General features: G+C 40.2%; 1 non-coding gene across 1 annotated transcript; it reads left to right on the plus strand.

Moving 5' to 3' along the window:
* Window positions 1-5,732: 5,732 nt before the first annotated feature.
* Trnaf-gaa lies at window positions 5,733-5,807 on the plus strand. The gene has a single exon. It is a non-coding gene; the product is annotated as a tRNA-Phe (tRNA).
* The last annotated feature ends 7,543 nt before the right edge of the window (window positions 5,808-13,350 follow it).

Here is a 13,350-nt window from a genome sequence, read left to right on the forward strand (position 1 = left end):
GCCTGCTGTCCCAGCTGGACAACCGACACTGAAACGCACCGCCATCCGTGCACCGCCATTCGCGGACCGCCACAGTGTTTGCGAGAAGCAAAACCGGCTAGACGCTCCACCGCACCTCCGCAAAGCCTGAAAAAGCATCCGATAATCGGGGTGCGAGTCCAACGGTCTTCTGCAAACAATGCGGAAAGCTCGCTGCGTTCATGGCCGAACAACCGTCGGTTGCTAGGGAAGACCGAAAACAGGTTACATTAAAAAAGAAACGAGATACGACACGTGGTTAATGACAGTGGCCTCGGTTCCTGCTCCGCAGCCGAGAACGTCAAGAAAGATCAAGACAATCCTTCGCAACAACACCATCATCGCGGCACAGAGGAAGACCACCACAACGCCACAACCGAACGCCACAGGAGAGATTGAGACAGTCTTACACAGCGACACGATTGCCGTGCCGCACCAGTACCGCTACCGACACCCACAGCCAGCCACTGCGGCAGCCCCGGTGACAACCCCAACCACGGCAGCAACGAACATCACCAACCACCCGTCTAGGACGCCAGAAGAAACATCAGCCACAACTAAGGTCACCGCTCATTCAGATCGACCGCCCATACCCGTGCACGTGCGCGATGATCTCATCGTACACGTCCCATATTACGAGACCACGGTGTCCCACGTATACAAAGTCCACCTCGCTACATGTTACTTTACGCTACGGTTTGGCCGGGACGGCCATTGCCACTACGTGCGGAAATTCCCGGCGTAGTGGCCAAAGTTCAACACTTATAAAGGAGAGGGGTGTTGTAAAACGCCCCTCTATCTCGCGCGCACCTCCACTTTGCTCCGATTATCCGAGCAACGCGACATCGCGGACCACGTGCGCGCAACAAGCTAACCTTTCGGCGCGATCACGCGGCGCAGCACACGCACCATCAGTGGCGTTCCCTAACGTTTCCACTCCGAGCCAGCCCACTGAGCATACGGAGTAGTGCGCTCATCCGCACGCTTAGGGTATCCCAGAAAGCTCGCCTTCCTTTTTTATTGCGGATTCTTTAGAAAATTCTAAGGAAAAAAATCTTAATACAAAAATATCGAAGGTATAATGGTTTTCAAATTATTTACAATTAAAGTTTACAAATTACAAAGCTAACATTTCGCGCGCTCAGGCATGGTGACTTGACACCACAAGGGTACATCTTGACATTGAGATTCTCATATAAATACGCAGTGACATTTATATTAAGAAATTATGAGTGTTACGTCCGCGGATTCGCGAAGGTTGCGATCCCGGGACGTAGATCTTCTTCGTTGGTTAGTTTTGGTGTTAAGGCAGCTGTCACCAGTCGCGGCTCCAAATCGTTTGATAACACGGCCGGATACGCGACAAATTCCTTGTATGGGAAATAGGAGGTATTGTAGGAAGATATGTTATTAGGTGATTTATGAGTAGGTTTAGAAAATGTTGTAGCGTTTTATTAACGCTACAGGAGTTGTAGCGTGCGTGCTTGAGCTTGGCGTGGGATTAAATGAATGACAGAGCGTGTAATGGTTAAACTGAATATGTATATATTTTCTATAGGTAGAATGAGGTAGTGACACTATGTCTTAGACGTGAGTTAAGCGATAATGAGGTAACCCGACGGGGTCCTCTGAACTTTAAAGGGGGCCCTGATGTCTTCGATGATTCGGGACCCTCTTCGAGCGAGGCTGGGCCTGGCCGGCTTCAACGTAGTTACCCCGAGAGGCAACGGCCTGGTCGGGACCCGAATCGGCGCGGGATCGGGGGATGTCTTGGCCGCCCTAGCCCACGGCCTCCCGTCCGCTCTAACGTCCCTGGCTGGGGTTACTCCGGAGACGACTATGTTACCCAAAGCGGTGCGCGGGGATCCGGGCGAGCGGTCCCCCAAATTTGCGGCGGGTTCCTAAGTAGACGAGTCGTCGTTACCCAGAGCCTCGTCCACCTCTCTGGGAGAGGGCAAGGGGCTGAGTCGCGGAGGTGGGAAAACCGACGGGTCAAACTCGCCCGCAGTGTTGAGATCCCTGATCATCTTCCGGAAAAAGCGCTTTCTGCCGCCGGCGTACGCGCGGTGTGCCCTACGTTTGCCCATATGTGCTTCGAGCGAGACATGGTAGAGTTAATATGGGAGAAGGATTGCCACGTGAATGCATAAATGAGCGGGTAACTTACCGATCTTCCGAATGGACGACTTTAACGCGAGAGAGAGAGAGAGAGCTCAGTATAAAAGATCTACGAAATTTAGTAAAATAAATTAGTGATCGAGTATATGTTACGAGTGACGAATCCGCTGGGTCGGAGTGGTCACCCGTTAGAACGCCTCCCTCAAAGGTGGAAATTATACGGAAAAAGAGGGGACGGTGAAAGCGTCGAGGAGTTGCGCTAGCGAATCTTTCTCGACGGGTTGGGAAGGGAAGAAGGACGGTGTCGAAGAGTCGCGTTAGCGAGTCTTCTTCGACGCCGTAGGAGAGAGAGAGAGAGAGAGGAGACGTTGGAGAGTCGCTTTCGCGAGTCTTCTCCAACGCTCGGAAGAAAGGGAGGGAGGCAGAGAAACGAGTGAGGCCACACTCTAGCTAGTGCTAGGTGAGGTTCAACCCTCAGGATCTCTGGTGGAAAGGAGGGAGAGGAAAAGAGGCGATCCGACCGGGGCCACCCCGAAGACCAACGTCTTCGTCAGGAGTAAAACCCTCCCGTCGCTGAGATCGTACCTGGAGGTCTGAACGTTGGTGGCCGCCGATGGCAGCGAATCTCACTCGACCAACAAGACTGATCTGCCTCTCGACCTCCGATTTCGCTCCTTATATAGGCAAGGATATGGGCAAGAGGTGTCGCGGGACGATTCCTCAGGTTCGCGGAAAATTCGGAGCGATAGTTTTTCGTAACGTGTGGCCCTTAGAAGCCCGCCCCGTTCCGCGACCGCGCGGCTTGCGCCTATATCGCGCGAGCGCTTGTTGACTTCTCCGGGGATCGCGACTCGCGGGGGCACCGCATACCAAGCCCCGACGCGAAATCCAGTGCTCAGAAAATTAATAGAATTTAATAGAATTTATATTAGAATTGAGTGTGCGAGGCGATAGCGCCAAGCACATGCAATAGTTTTACGTATAAAAAGTTAAGGTTTAATTATCGTTCGTAGGAGATTAATTGATTCAAAATTATTTGGCATTTTTATTGGCCGTGATTTTAGAGTTGTTTCGATCGGAGTTGCATGGCGCAGCAGTGGGAAGCGTCCATGAGTGGATCACGTTTCGATAATTATAAATTTGCCGTTCTTAATATTTCGTATTAAATTGGAAAGATGAATAGAATTCCAACGCGCGAAGCTTGGCGGTATCAGAGGGGGTCGCGAGCCGAGGGGTCGGCGCGCACGATGTTTGTCTCGCGCCGATGGACGCTCGCGGGTGTTGCGCGTCGAGGGGGCGGCACAATGTAGCCAAGCCGTATGAGATTTGAAATCGAGCGATATCGATTTATGATACTGATGCGGGATTTGTCCAACTGATCGGAGGATGTTTCCGGATTCTAATTAGGCTATTATTAGTACGGATGGCCCGGGAAAATAAAAATTTTCTCGCCAGACGTAACAGTAGGGAACATATTTGTACATTACATATGGGTAATTAATGTTTTCAATAAAATATTAATTCAATAACAAGATGTTACGACAGCCGTTGGATCAGCTGTCGAAATCAATTTGTTATCATGTTCACATGCTAAGAACTTTTCTTTTTATAGGAACTTTTACTTTTTGATACATTGCTATAACAGTTCTTATTGTATGAACATGGTAATGAATTGATTTTGGTAGCTGACCCAACGGCTAACGTAACATCTTGTTATTGAATTGATATTTTATTGAAAACGTTAATTATGCATATGTAATGTACAAATATGTTTGCTACATTCATAATTTCTTAATATAAATGTCACTGCATATTTATATGACAATCTCAATGTCAAGAGATACCCTTGTGGTATTTTATTATGTCACCATGCTTGAGCGCGCAAAATGTCAGCTCTGTGTTTTGTAAACTTTAATCGCAAATAATTTGAAAACCATTATACCCTCGACATTTTTGTATTAAGATCATTTTTTTAGAATTTTCTAAAAAATCCGCTCTCAAAAGGGAGGCGAGCTTTCTGGGACACCCTGTATAAGTCGGCAGTAGGAACACCGAAGTCAAATCTTCCCGGTCCACCGACTTGTCCTAGTCGAATATACTCGACGCACTCTCGACTTCCTCGAGGACGAGCATACTCATCTCCTTCTGTACTCTCGACGAGAATTCTCGTCGTCCCGAACAGCCAAGAATCCTCGACTAATCCGCAATTACTTCCTCGGCGAGCATCTTTGCCGTAGCCAATGGCAACGAGCATTCTCGTCGAGTCCGTAGGCTAGGCATTCCTGGCCAGTCCGCTCCGTCTTTGAGCATACTCGGGGAAGACGCACCCGTCGAGCATCCTCAACGCCGACTGGGCAACTCGTAACCGAAATATAATCAGGATACCCCGCGCCCTGACAATACATATTGCCTCATTTGCACGAGGCGGCTTGGGCAAATCACGGAATCGCTGCCGGCGTGCCGACCAATCCGCGTTTGTCGCACCCATCTCCGTGTACTGTATACGTTGACAACGCGTTCTGCGATTTTCCAACCATCCACTGGACACCGTGTCCGTATAAACTTCGCGAATATATACATTTAGCCAAAACCTTGAAACGATTATTGTTTTGTTTAGTTAGGTAAGAGCTTAAATTAATTACATTTCAGCTATGACAATTATCTGATTCCGTTAAGTTTGATCCATATAAGCGATTCTCCATTAGTCGAGTCCGTCCATTGTAACTACCTCTCATTCAGTAAATCTGATTATTGTAACTACCTCTCCATTTACGTTTGATCGTTGTAAACAATTATCTTTTCGATTAGTTAGAGACGCTTTATGTTTCTATTTATTTTGATTATCTAGAGTCAAACGTACTTCCGTTCATTTCAGTTCGCTTGTTACGAGGCATTTTGTTTACTAGTCAATTATTTCATGTATTTTCTTAAATGTTGAATAAATTTACATTCTTTATTTCTACTTAACTTTAAGTGCGATTATTTCATCGAACCCGGCAATCCGACGAGCCTATCCGTAACCAAATCCTTGATTTCCGACACCGTTCGAAAACTACTAGCGTTACAAACTTTTTTAAACACTATAAAACAGTTTATTTTTATTAAACACTTCCTATGTTATGATAGTTGAAAGTTATAGAATCGTTTTTATCGAATAGGAGGAAGGGAAAACAACAAATTACAGTCATTAACAGTAGAGATTTGTTTTGGACCGATAATGTAACAACACAATGATAATAAGAAAGCCTTCTTCAGTTGTAGCTAGATCTTAGTGCCTATATTTATTTGTATGATTTTATATATTTCTTTGAATTCAACCAAAATGTGGGCCAAATTGTTTTTTTGGTCGTAACACAGCATGTCGAATAAAAATTAGTATTGTCACGATTTTTATTAAATAAATTAATTTAATATAATTGATGCAAATTTGCATATATATACCCATTTCCCTCTGAAAAAACTGTAACAAAATTTATTGCAAAAAATTACACCCCACCCAGGGTTCGAACCTGGCACCTCCGGAATCTCTGGTATCTCTACTTTAAATCACGCGCCTTAAATGCGTTGTCAATCAATATTGCGAGAAATATCACTGTGCCCCAGTAGTCGAGGTGGTAAGACACCGGGACCGAAGATTCCGGAGGTGCCAGGTTCGAACCCTGGGTGGGGTGTTATTTTTTGCAATAAGTTTCTTTAGTTTTTTCATGGGGGGAATGGGTATATAGATGAAAATTATCATCAATTATTATATTAAATTAATAAAAATTGTGATATTACTAATTCTTATTCAACATGCTGTGTTACGACTGGAAACACAATTCGGAGCACATTCTGGTTGAATTCGAAGATGTATATAAAATTACACAAATAAATATAGGCAGTAAGATTTAGCTACGACCAAAGAAAACTTTCTTATTATCATTGTGAAATCACAGTCAATTACTCAGTGAACGGTTAGTATTATTGGATGTATCTAAACTAGACTGAAAACTACATAAGCTAGAGAGTCAAAATCATTCTGTCGCTACATCATGGTAGAAAGACAAAGGTATGCTCTTTTCGAATCTGAGAATTAAGATTTCTACTACGCATCGCGTAACGTATGTTGATTATGTCACATTTGTGCAGACTCGGTATTTTTCAAGACGCTTCGAATACAAGCGCGAATTCAAAGAACGCTTCGATTTGATAACATGTGGCTGTTTACTAACGAAAGCGTTACGCAACATTGTTATTATCGGAAAGCATTAAAATTTGAGAAAAAAAAACAGCTAAAATTAATAAAGGTTCAGTGATTAAGTATTTTAGATTTTCAAAAAACGCCACGTTTGCTGAATTATAGCGTAAAATACACAAAGATGGAATAAATGTGATAACTGGTAAGAATTAATTAATATTACATTGCATAAAATTCATGTATTCATGTATGTATTAAAAGAATATAAAAATGAATAAAGTATTATAAATGTTGTTATATTTATAATACTGTTATAATTATTATAGTTAAAAGCAATGTACTTGTATTGTTTTATCTTAATCTTTATGTATCCATTACTTAATCTGCCTTAATGATTTTGATAGGTTGAGGTTGAAGTTATGTTCCTCAATAATCTTAAGCAAAAGTATAAAGTAAATGAATAAAATAGATATAATCAGTAATAGTAAGTTAATTGGGTAATTAATATTCGCGTTGCAGTTGATTTTGTTAAGTTTTCGTGCATTTAGGTGTGTATTCAAAATTATAGTATTTTAATCTATCTTGAGTGTAGCATAACAACTTTTACAAGTCTAAATGATAAAAAATAATATTTTGTGGAAAAAAACATATAAATAAAAATATGTTTGTTAAGTCAAATATTTGTTATTTTTCTTTTTATATCTTTTTGTCGCTTTTAATTAAAGATTTAATTTTTCAGGCAAAAATGGTCTCCTCTTTCACAAATGTAAACTTTTATTATTCTTACTGTGGTTGTAACTATTTGTTTGATTACGTGTGAAAACTATTGTAGATAACTAAATTTATATTTATGAAACGATGAGTAGGGTACAAATTAAAATATTATTAAGCTAATGTTTGGCGTTTTCCGACAAAAAAACGTTGAAAGTTTATAAGCAAGAATACAATATAGCATACCTGGTAACAAATTTTTTGATATACATTTATTTATGTACAATTATACAGGGTGTTTAAAAAGTTCCGGGACGGCGGAATATCTCGAAAACTAAACATTTTAGGAAAAAGTGTTTTAGATAAAAGTTGTAGGGTTTCAAAAGATCTATTTACTTATCAGTTTAACCTTGAATGGCGTCGCCAAGGTCATATCGAAATAACATTAACTTTTTAGAATGGAACACCCTATTTTTGTTTCCAGAATGTAATAGCTGATGTCAAGAGTTTTCCAAAACCCTACAAGAAAGTTTATTTTTGTTGATTACTTTCCGAATTGTGGGGTTTAAAAGCTACAGTGTACTATAACTTTCAAGCGTCATAACTCGGAAAGTACTTAACAAAAATAAACTTATTTATAATGTTTTGAAAAGTTTCGAAATTGACTATAAGAAAATGCAATAAAAAATATAGAATGTTAGGGAAGTACCGATACCCTTTAATTAGGGACTTACCGATACTCTAACGTTATATTTTTTATTGCATTTTCTTGTAGTCGATTTTGAGAGCTTTCCAAAATCCTACAAAAAAGTTTATTTTTGTTAAATACTTTCTGAGTTATGACGCTTAAAAATTACAGTACATTGATCGAGAGCAAGTCTATAAAGAAAAAACAACGACAAAAGTACGAAAATAAAGTGCTCCGACCGAGAAGCTTCGAAAAGTTGAGTTACATATAATTTTGAACTTAGAATATAGAATAACTGCTGACTCAAATAATGACAAATCGTGAACGTTCCTTAACATACATAATTATATGTAATTATATATGATTTTTATATGATTTTATAAAATTATATATATTTATATACAGGGTGATTTAGAATAACCCGTTGTCTTTCAAGGGACGTATTCCTGGTCGAATTCTAAGACTTGACTTTTACATTTTTTTTAAAGAATTTTTCCTTTGCCAAAAATTTGTCAGACGCTTAGATTTTGAAATATCAGGAGATTAAGTTAGCGTATCACGGGTCGAATACAGATGGTACGCAGGGGCGGCGCAATCACCGTTATGCGCGGGTGTGTCGTGAGGTGTCTGCTGCGCTCAGCTGATACAACACACAAGTCTTTCTCCCCCCCCCCTCTCTCTCTCTGTCACATCACAATGCTTTAACTTAAAAATGTAATTAATTTTCTTCTTAATTTTAATGATTTTAATAAGAGAAATGCCAGGAAATTCTTTGTACAGCTGAAGAATCAAACAAAAAATTGCACGAAATTTACAAAAGCATTTACATCTCGAGTTTTTAGAAACAGTAGTACTTTTTTTGTCACAGAGAGAGAGGGGGGAGGGAGGGAGAGAGAGAGAGAGAGCAAGCGCGCGAGTTTGCATGAACAAGTTTGGACATGCATTTACTTACGTATTATTCTGTACAGCGATCAATTAGTTGTCTCCACGATGAGACAGACCAAAGTTTCCTTGATTCTCTTGTAAATTATCACTTTAGTATCATAATACACAATTCATTCACTTGATCGATAAAACTTCAGCAACTAATTAACGATCACTTTGAGTAACGATCACTGCAAATAATTATTAGTCCTTCGGCGTGTAAAAATATGTAGCTCGATAAAACTCGTGTTTACGGGCGACGAACAGACAACACGTGTTTACTCGACAACAGGAAAGAGCCGACTGATTTTATGGGTTACGAAGGATTATTGAGTGATGCATTGATCGTGATTTTTCCTATTTATACAACCTTTGTGGGGGGTCAGCGTCTGCGCCTACCTCCCAGTGCCTCCGCGGCGAATTGAAACGTCACACGAGATGCCACCTGCGGCATACGACATGATTGACAGGATAGGCCAAGACATCCTTCGGGCAGCTTAAACTTGCAACAGCTCAACGATTTCACAAAACCGGTAGCCTATTACCACAGAAAAAAGATTGTGGCAGAAATCGCAATGCAAGAAATTTGCGAAATGTGGAAACAGTTCTTCGTGATGTCGAACAGCAACCTGAAACTAGTATTCGGGTTATTGCTCGCGAACACGGATTGCCTTACTCCACAATTCAGACAAAAAACTTCACGCTTATCACTATACTAGCGTGCAAGATTTGCGAGAGGACTATCCTCGAAGAAGAGCATTTTGCAAAAATTTAGTATTATAATACTAAAGTGATAATTTACGAGAGGTTCAAGGAAACTTTGGTTTGTCTCATCGTGGAGACAACTAATTGATTGCTATACAGAATAATACGTAAGTAAATGCATGTCCAAACTTGTTTATGCAAGCTCGCGCGCTTGTTCTCTCTCTCTCTCTCTCCGTCCCCCCCTCTCTCTCTCTGTGACAAAAAAAGTACTACTGTTTCTAAAAACTCGAGATGTAAATGCTTTTGTAAATTTCGTGCAATTCTTTGTTCGATTCTTCGACTGTACAAAGAATTTCCTGGCATTTCTCTTATTAAAATCATTAAAATTAAGAAGAAAATTAATTACATTTTTAAGTTAAAGCATTGTGATGTGACAGAGAGAGAGAGAGAGAGAGAGAGAGAGAGAGAGAGAGAGAGAGAGGGGAGAAAGACTTGTATGTTGTATCAGCTGAGCGCAGCAGGCACTTCACGACACATCCGCGCGTAACGGTGCGCCGCCCCTGCGTACCATCTGTATTCGACCCATGATACGCTAACTTAATCGGCTGATATTTCAAAATCTAAGCGTCTGACAAATTTTTGGCAAAGAAAAAATCGTCTTAGAATTCGACCACCAATACGACCCTTGAAAGACAACGGGTTATTCTGAATCACCCTGTATAATTATAAATAATTGTGTATAATGGTTGCATATTATTTCATTTAGACATTATGTATAATTACGCATAATTATGTACAATTATAAATAATTGTATATATAGTTATATATAAAAATCATGCATAATTATATATACTTATGTCTCTCTAAGTCTTGTCCGGATGAAAATACTATGTAATAGTGCGTTTCCACACTCTTCAACAGTTTTGAAACCACTGCCAACAATTTAGGGGAATATCTAGTGGCGCTTTCTCTCACGCGTCCTTTCATGCATGGCTCTATCATGTGTTGCTCTGTCAACACACTTTTTTGTGTTCTGTTCATTTACGGAGGCAACAGTTCTCCTCTTATTCTGTAATTTCTATGTAATTATGGCAAAGTATAAAAGCTAAAACAAACGTGATAGATATTCTAGGGACCAAAAGACGTCTTATAATTTTTGTTTGTAAGAAAGAAACGGCGAGATTGTCCGCGTGAGTGGTTGCGAAGTCGTTCGTACGAATTGTCGCGAGACCGATCGCGGGATACCAAATTTCGAGACCGTTACTCATCGAAGAACTCATTGCCTATTCGCACCCGCGCCCGAGTCCGTCTGTGCTTGCGTCAGTTTGCAGAATGAACCGGCGCGAAAAATTCGGGTAGGCGAATGTGGGGGATGAGGTGAGGGAGTGCTTGAGATTACGGAAGGCGGTTTCCTCGTCTTCTCCTCATTGCCAGGTGGCGTTTTTGCGAGTCAGGCGGGTGACGAGCGCGGCGACGGTCGCGAAATCGGGTGTAAATCGCCGGTATCACGATGCCAGGCCGACGAATTGGCGTACCTGTTTGACGTTTGTGGGCGAGAGCCACTGTGTCACGGCGCGTATTTTGTCGGGGTCTGTCCAAATTTCTTGTCTGTCGACTATACAGGGTGATTCAAAATAACCTATAGGTCCCGAAGCTGGCATATTCGTAATCGAATTCTGAGACGATTTTTCCTTTTGCAAAAATTTGTCCGGAGCTTAGTTTTCAAGTTACAATAAGAATTAGTTAGCATATGACGGGTCAGGTACAAGTGGTAGACAGGGGCGGCGCGACTCACTGTTACACGCGGGTGTTTCCGTGGGGCACCTCCTGCGCTCAAATGACTGACAAAAGTACATGGACAGCACATTCCTATTTAAACTTTCTCTCTCTCTCTCTCTCTGTCATTTTAATTATGCTACATTTAAGTTGTCAAATTTCGATCTGTCATCCGGCCGTCAAATATCGGGATAACCGTGAAATCTTCAAGTAAGTTTACATTATTATAATAAATGTACGCCCGCGAATAATAAAAATTAATGCAAATTAGATTACTTAAATGTGCACTTGCAAGTTAAAAGTAGCACTTTTAAAACGCACAAAAAGGGATAGAAAGAAGAGAGAGAGAGAGAGAGAGAGAGACGGGGGAGGGGGGGGGCTTTAAACAAGTTTAAGCACGTTTACTTACGCACACGGCGATCAGCTTATTGTTTCCACGATGCGACAGTTCAATTTAAATTTGTCCTTTATTCAGATCTATCCTTCGAAGTTGTTTCATAGTTCACCACATTTACACTATTTACTCTGCATTTGATTGATAAACGCGGAACTACGCGACGAACTGATCGATCGACTTTATTAATTACTATTAATCACTACTGTAAACACTACAATCATTTGATGCGTTAAAATTACTCGAAGAAACACATATTTACGTTACGATCACACAACACGTGTTCACTCGACGATATGAAGCAGTCGACTGAATGTTATTGGTTATGTCGTTATAAGAGTGTCGAACGATTGGTTAAAGTCATAAGTCAAAACGCGGTAATTCAAAATGAAAATATTGATTAATACGATTTACATCCATACAATTTATTAGAAAAATGTGGCAAATGCATGTTTATTATTATTTGTTAAAAATTGTAAGTGACTTTATCAAGATAATTATTTAGAATATTTGTTATAAAAAAAACTTCAAGGATATAATTCTTGAAATCTCCTTGCAGCAACGGATAATCTGCCCTTTTCAGAGCAACCAAATATTTTATTTCGAGGAATATTTTCACAGTTTTCGCAAATATTCAAAAATAAGAAATAAAAAAAATGTTTAGAAAAAATTGATTTTGATAAAATTATTTCTTAAATATTTAGAATGAATAATAATTATCTTGATAAAGTCACTATCATACAATTTTTAACAAATATTGATAAACATGCATTTGCAACATTTTTTTAATAAATTGTATTGATGTAAATTGTATTAATCAATATTTTTATTTTAAATTGCCGCGTTTTGACTTATGGCTTTAACCAATCGTTCGACACTCTTATAACAACATAACCAATAACATCCAGTCGACTGCTTCATATCGTCGAGTGAACACGTGTTGTGTGATTGTAACGTAAACACGTGTTTCTTCGAGTAATTTTAACGCATCGAATGATTGTAGTGATTAGAGTAGTAATTAATAAAGTTGATCGATCGGTTCGTCGCGTAGTTCTGCGTTTATCGATCAAGTGCAGAGTAAATAGTGTAAATGTGGTAAAATATGAAACAACTTCGAGGGATAGATATGGATAAAGGACAAATTTAAATTGAACTGTCGCATCGTGGAAACAATAAGCTGATTGCCGTGTGCGTGAGTGAACGTGCTTAAAAATGTTTAAAGCCCGCTTCTCCCCCGTCTCTCTCTCTCTCTCTCTCTCCTTTCCTTTTTGTGCGTTTTAAAAGTGCTACTTTTAACTTGCAAGTGCACATTTAAGTAATCTAATTTGCATTAAATTTTATTATTCTCGGGCGTACATTTATTATAATAATGTAAACTTACTTGAAGATTTTACGGTCATCCCGATATTTGACGGCCGGATGACAGATCGAAATTTGACAAGTTAAATGTAGCATAATTAAAGTGACAGAGAGAGAGAGAGAGAGAGAGAGAGAGAGAAAGAAAGAGAGAGAGAAAAAAAGTTTAAATAAAAAAAGTTTAAATAAAAATGTGCTGTCCATATACTTTTGTCAATCATTTGAGCACAGGAGGTGCCCCACGGAAACACCCGCGTGTAACAGTGAGTCGCGCTGCCCCTGTCTACCACTTGTACCTGACCCGTCATACGCTAACTATTTCTTATTGTAACTTGAAAACTAAGCTCCGGACAAATTTTTGCAAAAGGAAAAATCGTCTCAGAATTCGATTACGAATATGCCAGCTTCGGGACCAATAGGTTATTTTGAATCACCCTGTATGTCCTAAGTATTTTAGGCTGCTTACGCAGAAATGACACTTC

The sequence above is a fragment of the Solenopsis invicta genome, chromosome 5 (genome assembly GCF_016802725.1).
Source record: "Solenopsis invicta isolate M01_SB chromosome 5, UNIL_Sinv_3.0, whole genome shotgun sequence".
In the NCBI taxonomy this organism is placed as follows: Eukaryota; Metazoa; Arthropoda; class Insecta; order Hymenoptera; family Formicidae; genus Solenopsis; species Solenopsis invicta.